The 14,381-nt window shown below is 44.8% G+C and overlaps 1 pseudogene; it reads left to right on the top strand.

The window, feature by feature from the left end:
* Window positions 1-1,559: 1,559 nt before the first annotated feature.
* LOC101563733 overlaps window positions 1,560-14,381 on the top strand; it is a 33,653-nt pseudogene continuing 20,831 nt past the window's right edge.

Here is a 14,381-nt window from a genome sequence, read left to right as displayed (position 1 = left end):
AAACAAAAATAAAAATGTTAATGCCAGAAAACACCATACATGGGTCAAAAATCAGTTCTTGCTTTTGTCACTGAGAAGCATTGCCCAGAGGACGCTGATAGACCCCATGTTCCCCTTGGCTGAACGTCACCTCCAGAGTCAGCCCTGTCACCACTTGAGGTGGCACTTCTTTGGTCCTGTACAGAATGTAATTTTCACTTGCCCCTGGAAAATCAATATGGAAAGGCTCTAATTCCCCAGATTTTGATTTTTCAATAAAAAAGTGAAAATGAAACTCCGCAGGATTGCAGCCAAAATGATGCCCCCAAGCCAATGTCGGTCTGGAGGGACACGCACCAACTTTCAAAGAAAAGGAGCAACTTTTGACGTTGTCCTCCTTGGTGACACACGGAAGGCAAAGGAAGCAAAGCAGGGCTCGTGTGTGCAGGAGGGTTAACAAGACTCTTCTTGGGAAGGGGGTCACTCCAGAGCGGCTTCGTGAAGACCTCAGGCCTGTCTGGGTGGAGATGGGGATGTGACGGGCGACCCCGCAACAGGAGAAGCGTAACTTCTGCATCAAGAACGAGTTAAATCCCCACTCTGTTGGGCAGCAGCTGCTTTCCACGAAGCAGCTCCGTTATCTTATTCCTCAACCTAGAAGAGGAGGTGGAGGACAGAGTTGGAGTAGTGACTGGGTTCTCAGAGATGATACGTGGAGTTAGGGAATCGATCCGTGTGGAGGTTCCCAGCGTGATGCCTCGCTGAAGGTAGCTCTCCGTCAGGTCCGTTCCTGCCCGCCTGTCCTGCGCCGTCACCTCCCTAACAGGATGAACAGCTGCTGTGCCCTTTGACACATGGTGCTATCCATGGAGGGCTACAGGGAGCTGTTCAGTCACCCACCCGGGACCTCCTAACGCACCCGTGATGATGCTGTCAGATTTAATGAAAACATCACCACCCAACTCCGGACTCGTACCCAGAAACTTTCCGAAGCAAAAGCTCCGGGGCTTCTCCGTACCTCCTTCCAGGACTGTTTTGACACCGAACCCAGAGAAAGCAGAGCAGCCCCCAGAGTGAGACCTCATCCTGTAACATGAGCTGCTGGGAGCCCAGGCAGCTCTGCCTGAGCCAAGGGCAGCGCTGCCATCGGAAGCCACATCCCTGGACTCTCGGCCACTGTCACATGATCCTGGGTGGGTCACGTAGCTTCTGGGTGCTTCAGTGTCCTCAGCTGTTAAATAGGTTAATAATAGTGAGGCGCACTTTGACACGGCCGCAGTGCTTGGCACGAAGAAGCCACCCTGACAAGTTCAGTGTTGGGGCAAAATGAGAGGAAAGTGGAAAAGAAAGAAAGAAAAGAAAGAGATCCACGCGGCACCTAACTTTCCTGTTTTAAGGCTTGTGCTCCTCCTGTACTCCAAAGCAACTGAGAGGAGATGTTTAAGGCCACCACGGTAACACGCTCTACTCCCTTGAGGTTCGCTGATGCTTTTCTGCTTGCTCTTACGAGTGCCTTCCCAGCAACCCCAGGAGCTTGCAAAGTCACAACTCGGAGGTTGTGGCGAAGAAGGCCCGCGAGCATGAGGGGAATGAACATGCAGGCCGTCGGCTTCAAGGAGCCTCACCAGAGCTTACTGCTCCTAGTGGGACGGTTGTTAAGTGGTGCCAAGAATGACAAGTGAGTCAGTGTGGTTGTAACAGAGCAATCGAGCAAAGACTAGGTGGCACAGAGATCAGCAGAGGGAGAGGCCAGGTCCTACAGGGCTCTGAGGACTACTGCATAATCTTGAGATTCCAGTAAACACCCCCAGGTCCAGCAGGACTCTGAGTCGGAGGAGTTCCCACAAATTACTGTTACAATCAAATGAGGGGATGGATGTGGAGACAAAGCTGATGCCAAGTACGCTATGAAAACACTGGCGGATCTTTCTAGAAAAAGAAACAAGTAAGCAAGCTCTCCTTCCTACATAGGAGATGGAATAAAAAGTCTATCTGGTTCATATGGAGAACCTGCAACCTTTAAGGCCATGTTTTCCAGCTGGGCATTAACAACCACCGGTGGCTTAGTGGCTTGGTTTGCTGAGACAATGGCATAGGTGATGGGGCACTGGGGACAGGAGATTCAGCAGGATGTCTCAGCCACTGTCTCATTACTGGGATGCCCTGTATGAGCAACGGGAGGGAAGAGAGGTTTGTTTAGCTCACATTTTCAGTTCATGATCTGCTGCCTAAGGCAGGAAGGGAATAATAGCAGGCCCTGGGTGTAGGAGGGCTGCTTGTCCCACAGCAGCCAGGAAGCTGAGAGAATGGGGAGGCAGTGAGGGAGGCCACACTCAGCAGCCCCCCTTTACCTGCTCCCCTAGCAGCACACTCAGCTCTGATCTGAACTCCTAAGTGGATTAACTCACCTATGTGTGTCGTGCCCTGGGATCCAATCACCTTCCAAATGTCTCACCTCTGAACACACGAGGCTTTTGGGTGACAGTCTAGAGCTAAAGCATAGCATAGGATAAAGCGGGCTAACGCATGCTCATAGAGTAGCCCATATATTCAATCCAATCTAACAGCAAGCAGTGGAAAACAGCTTCAACATCTATGAATTGGAAACTGGCTGGCTTAGGCATGCCATGGAATCCCATTATCCCACTAAAGACAATTTTAAAATGTGCTCTAGGAAAAAGAGAAAAGAAAATAGTGTTGAAGATTTACATATGCTGACCTAGACTCACGCCTCCATGATATAATACCAAGTAAAGAAAGCAGTTTACATAAAATGTATAATACGATCGCATTTAGGTGAATGGGAGTCCGTATGTCGCACACACGCATGGACAGGTATCCTGAAAGTGCTCCCCAAAATGTTTTCTGTGGTTTCTTCAAAGAGTGAGATCTTGAGTGACAATTTTGCTTTCTTCTTTTTTCTCTTCAATAATATTTGACTTTCCTTTTTCTTATAAGCAGTGGACAGACAGAACATATAGATATGAACAGACAAATCCATCTGTGTAAGGAGTAAAACATCATTTTCTTGGTGAAAATTCATGATTAAATACAGAGAAAATCATTAAACACCTTCCTACTCTTCCAAAATATTCCACAAACAATACAGAATAATTTCCTCTCTTTTTTCTTAATAGTCTTTATTTTATCTTATTTCATTTTATTTTTGATACAGGGTCTTGCTATACAGTCACAGCGTGAGGTACTGGGGATCAAACTCAGGACCTTGTGCTTGCCAGACAGGTGCCTATGCCACCGAGCTATCTCTTCAGCCCTAAATTCCTTTCTTGATTTCCTAATATCACATAAAATACTAGAGGCAAGGGGTTGAAAATGCAATCAAAGGAATCTCCCTCAATCCAACCTCAGCCTCAACCTTCTGGTAAAGAAAACTAGCGTGTGTTATACAAGTTCTGTTGTTTTATAGAGCTGATTTCCTCTTTCATCTTCAGTAGTTGCCATTCAAGCATGTATTGAACACATGAGATGTGTAAGACCTCACCCAAGAAAGCCACTGCCTCATCTGCTGACTGCAATCTGTTTCACATCCATTACCCGAGGTGCTCATGGAGACCAAGTTCATGACTGAGGAAGGTGGCTGCCACCCACCTAGCGCCTTCTGCTCCACAGAGTGGGAGCACACTCACTAGGGGGCCTTCAGGCCATTGTGGTAAAGTATGTAGGGAAGAGCGCTCCTTTGTCACACTCACAGTGCAGACCCAGAGTCACCTAGTGCTCCATCGTCCACAGTCCCCAGGCCCAGCAGTGAGAAAACACAGTCTCTGCCTTCAGGGAGCTCATACTCTCCTGGAAGAAGTTGGAAAAATACCCATCTACCTATATATTTACCTTCAGGAGGTAAGTAAGTATCACACAAGAAGTTAGATAGGGTGAATAAAATAGAGTGAAGGTATCTGGTACAGCTTTAGTTGGGGTTATCAGCAAGTCTCCTCTGACAAGGTGACATCTGAGCAGCAGCTGGAAGAAGTGGAGAAACAAGCCACAAAGACACCAGGAGGAAAAGCATTCTGGGCAGGGGAACAATACTTGCAAAGAGCCTGTGGGAAAGTTCTGTCTGTGTATGCCAGGAAGGACTTCACGTTCAGGCGGTTGGAAGAGAGCACTCAAGAAGAACGGGAAGAATGTAGGTCAACAAGGCATAGAGAGGCCAGGTCCTCTGCAGGTCTATGGACTATGGAAAAGTTTGGGATTAGCTGGGTATGATCATACACACCTGTAATCTCAGCATTTGGGAGGCTGAGGCAGAAAGGGCACCATGATTTGGGGACCATCCTGAACTTTGTAACTTTAAGATCAGTCTGAACTACATAGTGAGACCCTGTCTCAGGAGAAAAAAAAAAAAAAGACTGAGAGTGGCAGAAAACTTTAAGACTTCCTCTTCTCTTCTCTTTTCTTCTTCTTCTTCTCCTCCTCCTCTTCCTCCTCCTCCTCCTCCTGTTCCTCCTCCTCCTCCTTTGTATTTGGTACAGGGTCTCACTATGCATCTTGGACTTGTATTGATCTTCCTGTTTTTAGCCTTCCCAGTGCTGGGATTAGAGGCATGTGCCCACCTGGACTCAGTCACCAGCTCAGCATGCTCTGGGAGTGGGGCCATGATGGCATGCAGAACAGGGGATTGAACCCTAGTCCCTGAGCTTGCCAAAGCAGGCATTTAGTCCGCTATGTTGCTGGCCCATGATGGCTTATTTTCTAAGATACTTTTAAGCTGAGTTACATGCTATAACACTATAGAAGTGTGTGTGTGTGTGTGTGTGTCTGTCTGTCTGTGTGTGTGTGTGTGTCTGTGTGTATGTCTGTGTGTGTGTCTGTGTGTATCCAGAAACAAGTGGACAAAAGATGCCAAAATTTAAGACACACAATTTTAAAAGAGAAAGAGAAATAAGTATCACTTTTATCTTTAAGGGACCGTGAAACTGCTGTGGGTTTCCTCTTTTGCATAATAGCAATTCCATTTACCTTGAACGAACCTCATCCTTCCCCACAGAGCATCAGAAGAGCATTTAGTCAGTGGTCTTGGAAAGCAGAACAAGCCCACAGTAGGAGCCTTGCCGCAGACTGGTAAGTCCCTGTGAGTAACAGGCGCTGGTCCCACCCTCCTAGCTGGCGTTGGAGACACTTCCTCTCCTTCCTCTCTAGTCACCATAATGGTAGGAATGAATCTGATGTCTCCCTGGATTTGTGCAGTGGAAATAAAGACCAAGTCCCAGGCCACCAGTCTGGCCACGTTTTATTTTCATCACTAAATTCATAAAAATGTGTTAATAATAAAGCTACTAATAAAACTAAGAATAGTGAATATTAGGTTTCTAGCATGTGCTTTCCAAAGACAGATATTATTAATTCTTATAAGAACATTTGGATGTTTTTGTTATCTCTATTTTATTGTGCTGGAAGCCGACTGCTAAGAAGGCTTAAACATCTTGCACCGAGTCTCACAAGTAGTTACTGAGCATGTAACTCAGTGGACAAATGGGAATCTAAGCCCATTTCTCCCAGGATTTCAAATCCATGTTCTTAGCAGCTCAACTATTCAGCATAGCCTAAGGAAGGGTGCTTTCCCTAAGGAAGCACTGTCTGTGAGTCTGTGCTCACCCCTGAGCTCCCGCAGGGACACACAGGAATCCGTGCAGCAGCTGAAGAATTTAAAAGCTAGTGGGGACCAGTCCAAGGCCCAAGTACGCTGAAGGCTGTGGCAGGAGGATCACTTGAGCTCTAGACTTTGAGGTCAGCCTGACCATCATATTGAAAATGATTTCTCTTAAAAAGAAAGGAAAAGAAAGCCAGTGGGGATCCAAGACCAACACAGAAAACAAAAAGGGGAGCACACGACGCTAAGTGCAGGAAAGCCAGACCCCAGGAGAACAGCTCTGTGGATCAGGTGGTCCCCGGTCCACAGCTTCAAAGGTTATCACAAGCAGGACACTGGGTGAGGAGCATTCATGGTATGCATTGCGAGCTTGCGTGTGTGTGCACTTGTGTGTGTTTACACTCAACATGGGCTCGCAAAGAGTCTCTCTGGACACCTGATGGCAGCTAGTTTCCAGTGCCAAGAATTCATGGATGTGGAAAGATGAGCCTTTAAGAGCCTTTTTCTAGCATCTACGCAGACACTCTGCTAGGCACCTGCTCTACATTAGTGTATCTAATCCTTAGTTTTTCCATTTTACAGAGGAGTTAAAGTTTCATAGCCGAAGATATAAGAACTCAGGACCCCTCCAAGTTCATTCAAAAGCCAGTGTCCTAGCCTGCTGTGCACTTTATAAATTCCAGGCATCCAAAGTATACTCAGGGCAGTGTAATCTAGTAGGCACAAAAGTCTGCTCAGCCCCTGCAAGCTCAGCCTTCTCCCAGCTCCCAACACAGAACCAGAGGGAGGGTGTGGGGTTTTCTCTCCATCTGAATTCTTGTCACTGTTTATAGAACCACACTGTAAGGTCATGCTCAGAACAAAAGTTTTGCTCAAAGCAGCCCACACCCTCAGGCTGGGCAGGGCAGGTGTGCTCAGCTGGGTTTCCTAGCACAGCTGCCTGGGCCACAGGGCAGCAGCTGTACTTAGGGCTTCCATGCAGGGCGTCTTCTGCCTCCTGCCCCACGTCACTCACACGGCCTCACCGCACTATGCAGGGGGCCACCTGCTGTTGGCCTCTCTTGGCACCTGTCCACCCCAGCAGGTGCGTGTCACGTTGAGCACTGTCAGCACCAGCAGATGGGCTTGGCCCTCCAGGTCCATCAGTGGGAATCTCATCTCATCACTGGAGGCTTATGGAAGATGCTGGCAGTGGTAAAACCACCAAGATTCTGGAAAACAGCTGTTGTAGTTTGGGGTTTTGCAAGGTAAACAATGCAATACAGTACACATATTTTTAAAGATTATTTTGTAATGAATCACCCAAAAATAATATACAAAGAGTGCAGGAAATCTATCCACACACTAAAGAATCAAAGGCTCCAGCTGAGGGCCTGGATCCCATGGTAATGTTCTGCTTGAGTCCGGCTGAAGGCCTAGAGCCCATACCAATGCTCCCCCGCAAGAGTCCAACTGGAGGCCTAGAGCCCAGGGCGATGTTTTGTGTGGGTCTGTTTCACGGCACTGGGATGGAGAGGCCCAAAGGTCAGTGGTGAAAGCCAGAAGGTCTGTGCCAGTGGGATGAAAGGTCTGTGCTAGCAGGCTGAGGGATCTGAACTGGAACCAGGAAACAATGTTCAAAGTAAGAACCAGAGCTCCCCCGAAAGGCACCACAGCTACCCTCAGCAACAGTGAGGTCCCAAGCTCCTCTGAGGATGAGGAAAGCTGAGTTTCCATCAGGAAAGCCAATGCGACAAGCTTCCCCAGGAGACTGAGCGGTGTACCATATTCCCTTCTGAAGCCAGGAAGTGATGCTCAGAGTGAAAATCAGAGCTCCCCAAAGTGAACCACGGCCATTCTTAGTGACAACAAGGTCCTGAGCTTCTTCAACAATGGGAACAGTCAAGTTCATCAGGAAAGCCAGCATGACAAGATCCTCCAGGAAAGCCAACAGCTCCCAATAAACTCCCTAATAGCTTTTACCAGTTCCCAACAGCCTCTCCAGTTCCGCCTCTTATGCTACCGGCAACAACCCTCAACAATTCCAATTAGATATTAGAAATGATCTAACAGCAACAACTGAACCAGTGTGGGCCTCCCACACCCAGCACCACACTGGTTCACTTCAGCTGGGTGTTACGAGTGGACCTCTAGCTGCCAATCCACCACAACAATGTTCTACCAAGTCCAGGCTTCAGGGACAAAAAGATGTGAGTCCTTTTCACCACATTAGTAGACTTCAGTGTACAACCTTGTTCACTATGAGCCAGTGTCTGGAGTTTTAACTTATTTTAATTACATCTGGCTGATTGGAAAAATGAATGTCCTGTGCATAAAAGAAGCACATATACAAACGCAATCCCCTTTATATGAGAGAATTTGCATATCACCGTTGGCTGTCTATGCCAAGGTGTACCTTTCAAAATCTTTACAAAATGTGGTCTTCCTCAGAGCACGTGATTGTGATTTTGATTTTTTTCCTTGTTCTTTTATTTTTTTAAAATGTTTATTTATTTAGTGTGTGTGTGTGTGTGTGTGTGTGTGGCCAGCTCAGCCCACCAGGGGCGGGGCTGGCTGGCATGTGGTGCTGGGGGATTGAACCGCGGTCCCTGTCCTTTGCTGAGCTTGTTCTAAGTAGGTGCTTTAGACCACTGAGCCATCTCATCAGCCCTCCTTGTTCTTTTATGTATTGTTGGAGAAAGAGCTAGAGAAAGAAAAGTAAATAATATTTGGCCTTGTCTTGGAGGAAATGGTATTGAAAGTTAATATCTATTTAGAGCCTTACACCTCTATGGAACTATTTGCCTATTCACTGCTTTCAAAACTTTTAAGCAGGGCACTTGCACCAGTACAGAGAGCTGTGAATGTCTAGCACAACCCATCAGAAAGGCAAATTCCTTTGAAGCTTTGTGTTAATCCCTAAATCATGTTGATTTTGCATTACACACCACCACATACTGTCAGTATAAAAGTGTTGTTGTCTATTTGTCATTAAACAAAATTAATGTCCCAGGAAAATACTTTAGGTTTGTTCTGTGACTGTCCATAACCCCAGTATACACTGTCAGGATTTGTAGGCCAAATCAAGATACTGCCAGTCTCCTCTTCTGGCTGTAGAAGGTTTCCTGGCAAAGGATACAGAGCCCTTCAAGTCTGCAAATGCTGGTCAGGTAAGTTTGAAATGATCTAATAGCAAATGCAGTAGAATTCTTCAACTTGAATTGCACTAGAAGCAACTTGGGGATTCTAAAAGAATCTGTCTTATTAGGGCCAGTGGTATAGCTCAGCAGACTAAGCGCTTGCTTAGGTAAGTGCAGGGACAAGGGTTTGATTCCGGGCACTGCATGCTGTGCCAGCCCTGCCTCTGGGTGCACTGAGCCAGCGATGGAGTCCTGGCATGGTGGCACATGCCGGTAATCCCAACACTAAGGAGGCAGAAATCAGGAGGATCACTATGAGTCTGAGCTGCATAGTGAGATCCTGCACCAAAAAAAAAAAAAAAAAAAAAAAAAAAAAAAAAAAAAAAAAAAACACCCTTAAAGAATCTATCTTATTGATAATTCTAGGCTGAGGGTATAGTTAAGTGGTAGAGAATTCATCTAGAATGCACAAGGCCTTGGGTTCAGTCTCTAGCACTGTAAAACAACAAATAAAACAGAACAAGATGATACAAGAAGTCCAGTCCCATCCATGCCAAGGTCCTATCGGTGTCTTGGATATGACTTTGGCCCCATGGAGTAAGATTCTTTGCTTCTTGGTTTTCCTGTTTCTTGGGGCCTGCAAAGTCTGTCTAACCAGTCATGGGACACTCATCTTTGAAGCCTTTATGGTCTTGACAAGCCACAGTAAGACTGACAGATGCCACCTTGACAATGGCTAGGACCAACACAGGTTGGCAAGTGACCTTAGCCCCCATCAATCTACAGTCAGTGTACAGCACCATACTTTGTGGTGTACAACTTCAGGAGCAGTGAACTATACTCTGTTTTCAGTGCTATTCACCTCACTTTGAAATTATCTCATAAATAATACAGATGGAAAAGGCTTTTGAATTTCCATAAAAGCAGTCTATCTGTAGACTGAGTGCCTGCTTAGGCAAGCACAGGGTCCGGGGTTCAATCCTCTCCACCATATGCCATGCTGGTCCCATCCCTAGGCATGCTGGGCCTACCATCGAGACTGGGTGTGGTGGCACATGCCTGTTATCCCAGTGCTGGGGTGGCTAAAAACCGAAGGATCACCACAAGTCTGAGCTGCATAGTGAGACCCTGTAGCAAATACATTTAAAAAAAAAAAAAAGCAGTCTGTCTGGTATACTTTCTAATTCTCATATATATGACATGTTTTAGTTCTTTAGTTGAAAAAGACTTACTTTGGCCCATGGATGAGGTGTGATCAAAATATACAGTGAATATTTTAAAATTATGATGGTGTCTTTACAAGGTATACTCCTTAAAAATATGGTGAGTGCCATTGTGGACCACCATTCAATATAGAGTAGAACTTGTAAAGACATTAAGGCTTGTCCCCATCTTCTCTCCTACAATTTTGGGTTCTTCCCTAAAATCAAGATGCCCATGAAAGAGAGAGATTTTGAATGGATTCGGAACATCAAGGTAGTCACAATGTTGCAACTAGCAAAAGAATATCTCCAGAACTGCTTCAGAAAGTAGCAAGACAAAAAACTAAGATTGGAGGTCCCATTCAACCCAGCTATTCCCCTCCTGGGTCTTTTTCCACATGGACTGAAAACCTCAAACACAGTGATATATGTGCACCCATGTTTACAGCAGCGCAATTTGTCGTAGCTAAATCTTGGAAGCAACCCAAGTGTCCATCAACTGAGGAATGGATAAAGAAGATGTATTTTTACACAATGGAGTATTACTTAGCTATCAAAAGGATAAATTAGAGGCTTTTGTTGGTAAATGGATACAACTACAGACCATACTTTTAAGTGAAATAAATCAGACCTGTATGTGTAAACATCACATTGTCTCCCTAGTGTCAGAACCTGAAAGAGTAAATAAAATCTGAAAGGTGCAATAGATACTGTGAAAAGGGAATTAATCTGTTCAAAAGGAAGGAATTACTGAGATGAGGAGGATGAGGTAGGGAGATATATCATGTATATAGGATGCCTTAGATAATTTTACTGTGGATTTTTGCTGGCCTATGGAAAAGAGCAGTTAATGCTTAATTAATTTTTTTTAATTTTTAATTTTACTTCTTTCTCTCTTAATTTCTTATAACTTTCTCTTTTTCCAATTTTGCATGTTTATCTGGTAACCTAAACAACTAATCTGAAGACAACACTATGTAATACAACAAATTCTGTTGAATTCGTACTATTTTGTTTAGCGAAATTCTGTATCATTTCCAATTTTGTCATTATTTTGTATTCTCTTAAAAAAAAAAGAAAGAAAGCATCAAGAATGATGGTATGAGCGTGTTTGAAATGAGAGGCAGTGTAAGGAGGGAAATTAAGGACAACGTTTTTTTACTATAACACATTTTTAAAGCTTGAGTATTCACCATTTTTTGTCATATGTCATGTGCTCAGGAATGACCCAGGCAAGTGAGGATGATGTCACAGATAATCTCTCCATTGGAGTAAGCCTCATAAAGCTGTCAGGTGCCTCAGGACAAGTTAACTTCCTTTGGAGTTGGTTCAGTTCTTGAGAAGATCACTACACACAGTCAATTTTTATTTGATAAATAGACACATGTTTTAAATCAACAAATGAAACATGCATGAGGGACATCTGATTCCACTACCTATCCTTACCTTTCATTTGACATGTGGTCAAGGCCATGCTATGTGAATTAAAGTCACGTGACCGCCTCTGGGGTGCCAGATTTTTCTGAGTCGGGACAGAAGGACTAAATCAGGCAAAGCTGCACAGGCTTGTGGCCCCAGCTATTGGGGAGGCTCAGGCTGAAGCAGATCACTTGAGTGGAGGGACTCAAGGCCACCCCAGGCAATATCAAGAACCCCATCTCAGTAAGCAAACAAGCAATCAAAAGCAAAAGCAGAAAGATTTTAGCAGCAAGCAAGAGAGCAGTGACTCAAAGAAGAGATTTTGCCATCACTTGCTTTGTTCATTAAGATGGTGTCATAGCAGGATGGAAGCAACGTGCCATTAAAAGCGAAGAACCCCTGCCGTGCCGACGCCCCCGGGCGTGCGGAAACAGCAATCAAGACTGGGCATGCTGGTGTGTGCCAGCCGTGCCGGCTCTTGGGAGGCTGTAAACAGGCGGATGGATCACTACGAGTCCGATCTAGTCATGAGACTCTGAGCACCTTGTAGACCCTTCCCTAAAATACAAAAAATAATTAAGAAAAAAAAGCAAAGAACCATCGCTTCCCCATGCCACACACATGAAGCATTACTCCGATCTAGACTCTCCTGGTCTGAACAGAAAGAAAAATGAAACAGAAAACATAATATTTAAAGTGGGTATTTTAGGCTGAATAATGTGCCATTCTGTGGAAGAAGCTAATACATGCTAAGTGAGTTTCGCTCAGCTCTTTGAGGAGACGCTTTCTTTGGCCCTGTCTCAGGGACACATGTGGTGCTCAAGGAGCTGAGAGGAGTACGGTTTTACTTCTCGCTCCCAACAAGACATGTGAAGGTTGCAATCAGAGCCTGTGCTATAAGTCAGCCATGCTCTCAAGGATTCAGGGTTTTTCCATTTTTTATTCCTCGCCTTATGTGTTTTATCTATTATTTATTAATTAACACGTCATGCTATGTAGTTCAGTCTGGCCTTGAACTCACTATGTAGCCCAGCAGGGCCTTGAACCAGCAGCAACTCTCCTGTTTCTGCCTCCCCAGTGCCGGGATTACGGGCATGTGCTGCTATTCCTGGCTTTTCACTTTACATTTAATATGTCAAGATTTCATATACATTTACTGAATGTCACCTGTATCTTTTGACATTTGCATTCCAGGGGGGTGTTCATCTGCTTTCTGTTACTGGAACCAAACCTAAGATAAATCAACTAATAAGGAGAAGCATATTTCACTCACAGTTTTGAGGTCTCAGTCTATGATCAGCTGGCCTGGTGCTTTGGGCCTGTGGTGGCAGCACATTGTGGCAAAAGCGCAAGGCAGAGCAAAGCCCTTTGCCTCCTGGCTGAGAGCAGAAAGGAAGAAAGAGCTAAATCTAATGGCACACACCTGTCATCCTAGCACTCTGGGAGGCAAGAGCACCACAAATTCAAGCCCATCCTAGCCAACTTAGTAATATTGTTTAAAAAAAAAAAAAAGTGGGTTAGAAAGCTAGAGATGCAGCTCAATGTGAAGACTGAGACCTTAGAGTCGATTCCCACTGCTAGTGAAATAAAAGAGGGAGGAAGAAAAAAAGGAAGGACTATATGGGGGTGGCCCCTAATCCCCTCCAGTGACTACCCCTCTAGGCTCCACGTCTTAAAGGTTCCCACCTGCCAGTAGCACCATAGGCTTATTGGAGAAAGATTACTTTCCATGTCATTTACTTTTCCCCCTTTTCCCACGCTGAGTGTTATTCAAGGTTACTCAAATTCCCCCTTTTGCAATCAGCTGCCTATAGCTGTCAATACTTTTGAGCTCTGTTCTGTGCCTTGCGTTGCTTGCCATCCTCCTATTCAGGGAGATTCTTCCCGGACGCATGGAGATTTCTGTTCAGCAGACAGAGCACTAGCAGTGTCAATGTCTAAGATATAAGGCTCAATATTCACATACTTTAAAGTCAGTACTGGTATCCATGAACACTATTTTACAAATAACTCAAAACTCATGACTTGCTTATAGATGATGGTATTATTTTAAATTTGTGAGAGATTGCACAGCATGGCAAAAACATCAGCAGAGATTTATAAGTGCTGGGCTACTTTTAAATGTGAGCTTTATGCAATCAAATTGTATTTGGCTTGCGCTTGGTTATGACCTCTAGATCTTATAAAAGTGTTTCTCTATATAAGGACTCTTGAAACTAGGATACTCTGGATTTTATTTTAAGTATAAAAATTCCACAAGCAAGAGACAATGTATATTATGAGAAAGGAAGGTAGGAGTTGAGTTGCTTCTACAAAAACCATGAGGTAAGCAGTTCAGAACACCTAACAGGACAGAAATGATTATCTTACATTAGCATTCAACTTTGGTTTATAATTATTCTTTTTTATTACATAAGAAAGTGATGTGTCATACCTGGGGAAGGACGATCTTTTGCAGAACAAATGAAAATGTCTTCTCAAAAGAGTAAATATAAGAGAATAGCACCACAGTTTGGATCTGGTGTGCCCAAACTTGCCCTGCGGAGTTACTGGGGGGCTTCAGGAAGTGGGGCCTGGTGGGAGGAAGTTAGTAGAGGTGCACCATTAAAAAGTATATTGAACCCTGGCCTCTTCCTCTTCCTGCATCTCTTTGCTTCTCTGCACCATGAATGAGTTGAACAGCTTCCTCTGCTATGCACTACTTCCATGATGGAAGGTCTACCACAAGCTCATAAACAATAAGGTCAGGGTCTTTTTTTTTTTTTTGGTGGAACCAGGGTTTGAACTCAGGCCCTTGCACTTGCCAGGGAAGTGCTAATTCCCCTGAGCCATGTCCCCACCCCCATAAACAATAAGATCAAGCAACCCTGAACTGATCCCTCTGAAACTATGAACCAAATTAGACTTCCACTTGTAAGTGATCACCTTAGCTATTTTGTCACAGTAACCAAAAACTGACTACTACAAATGAATACTTGAAAAACTGGCTCCTCTTTGCACTTGATAAAAAGAGAGGGACTGGGAAATTCAGCTCAATGGTAGAATGCTTGGATA

Source organism: Octodon degus, unplaced genomic scaffold, assembly GCF_000260255.1.
Source record: "Octodon degus isolate 3935 unplaced genomic scaffold, OctDeg1.0 scaffold00017, whole genome shotgun sequence".
Classification (NCBI taxonomy): domain Eukaryota; kingdom Metazoa; phylum Chordata; class Mammalia; order Rodentia; family Octodontidae; genus Octodon; species Octodon degus.
The sequence above is the reverse complement of the archived record's forward strand: the minus strand, read 5'-3'. Positions and strand labels throughout refer to the sequence as shown.